The following is a 2,361-nucleotide window of genomic DNA, read 5'->3' as shown; positions in this document are numbered from 1 at the left end:
ATCAGGTGGAGGAAGAGGATGATAGTACACAGAAACAAGGGATAAATGTTACATGATGCTACTATAATCTTACAATTATCTTACAAAATGTCTTTAAAGCGACAGCTGAACCAAGAAAAAGCATGAGGATTGAAACAGGAAAACGTCAAACCCCAACCATTTTGGAATTTGATAGTAGAAACCCAAACGTCGGGCTGCTGTACTACTTCCTCAAAGATGTCTGCATCCACCTCGTCTCATCATTGATGTCTTCGATGATGGGTAGGATGGAGAACTTCATGAAAGCGTAGAGAAAAAACATACAAGGAGATGTTCCATATGATATTCCCAGTCTTAACCAAGGGTTTATTCTCAGCTATACCTTTTCACCATGTCACTAATCTGGTCACACTGTCTGGCCTACTAACTTTCTTTATTCATTCATTTATTCATTCATTCCTTTTATTTTTTACCATGGCTTGTGACTGACAGCTTACCAGAATTCAGGAATTCATCCAGGCTCGACTCACTGATCTTCTGTTTGTTCTTGATTTCTGTTTTAATCAACATGGGGGTATCTGTAAGAACCGCAAAACTGAATCGACATTATGATCTACAACGCAAAGCTACTCTGATGGTAGCATGAGTTCCAGTTGCCATTTTACAGTCAATAAAAAATAAATCACAAAAACGATTCAAATTTGAAGCCATTGAACTGAGTCTCTGAGGTGTGCAAGCAGAATCAATTTTGACGTGTGTAAACAAAAACCAATATCATAAACTACTCTGACAAATACAACAGTCAAAAATGTGACTTCAGTACATGTATAACTCATTACTACCCACGTCTGCTCCTATCTAAACTAAAAACACACGTAAATATAAAGATTCATTTAATTAGCACAGGTGAACCACTTAGCCTAATCCTCACCGAACCGCGAGGGTGTCAGACATCCGAACAGATTAAAATATAGCTACTATGTTTATGCTTGTTGACCAGATGTATTAATAAAGTATTAGCTTTTAACTTGCGCTGGTTTTATTGCACACTCACAATAAGAGCATAACTGACTGGTTTGCAAGTTATCGTCACGGTAATGCTGCTGCAATCCCTGCTCCGTCTCTGCTGCAGCTCCTCCATGTGAGTAGAGGTGCTTCAGCCCCGACACAGAGCAGGGATTGCTGCAGCCGGATCATTCATTGCACCAAAACGTTTGGAAGTACCAACAAGCCAAGTTAGCGTGAACTTCAATCCTTGGGTTGCCCGCGCACGCAAATGTAACATTAGCCACTGATGACTATACACGAACGTTAGCTAGTTTAGCTAACTCCCAACACAGATAGTCTTGGCTATTTTACGGGAATCCATGGAAGTTACAATGAATACAACAACCAACTCTCCACGTTGACGACATCCAACTTACCTCTTGCAGTCCTTGTCTAATTTGAGGATAGGTAGCGTTATTTAGCTGAATGTTGCTCGCACATTTTAGCTAACCACCAACTCGGTCACGTTAGCCCTGTGTAATTCGGTATTTTAAGATAGAAATTCAGCTAAAGTGTATGGAGAACACCGATATAAAAATATTCTCAAACACAGCTTCTGCTGAAAAGCCAGATATAGTTTAATAGGTGATTGGTAGAAACGTACCACAGTCTTTCGACGTTAGGAAAATGGCAACGTAAAAGTTCTGGTCGGTTTGAGACGAGAAGGAGGCGAGCGGGGCTTTCCAGAGTATTTTTTACACGAACTCTTTTAACTCTGTTGACGCACCGTTTGTTTTGGTTGTTAATGTACTCGTGGCTCCGGTGTAGATGACTTGTTTCCTTGCGTCCTTTATCCTTGTGGGTCCCAAAAAATACTGTCCAAAGTCAAAACAACTTGCAGTTGGATATACCAATCCATTTATTTCAGTTTTAACAAAGTACTTATTTTCACATAAACGCATCACCTCCACCTCTGCCTTACGGTCAAAAACAATAGACTTCGTTATGCGCACCTGTAATCAATCAACTCCACACTTAAATAAACTCTCATGGCTGTCCACAGCGCCACCCTGGCTACAACTGAAAATGGCTCCGACACTCTCTATATGAACAAATACATACATCCACGTTATATTCAGCACAGCTGCAGTTCCACTCTGTCACAGTCTATGGTATGGTATTACAGTTTTTCTCAGTCGCTTTGGTTCATTTCTCGAATCATCCTCGACATTTGCAAAACAGTAAGTGAATTTCTCAAAACAATTCGTACAAATAGCAAAACACCATGGATTACCTGCAAAAGCCAGTCTCTTGCTCAAAAGCCTTAGTTCATCTCTCAAAAGTAAATATCTGTGTCAATGAACATGTCACTGCCATCAGATGAAAAGTCCTTGT

This window comes from Seriola lalandi, unplaced genomic scaffold (assembly GCF_002814215.2).
Source record: "Seriola lalandi dorsalis isolate HSWRI2012SDOR001 ecotype SW California unplaced genomic scaffold, Sedor1 jcf7180002054885, whole genome shotgun sequence".
NCBI lineage: Eukaryota > Metazoa > Chordata > Actinopteri > Carangiformes > Carangidae > Seriola > Seriola lalandi.
Note: the sequence above shows the minus strand (reverse complement) of the source record.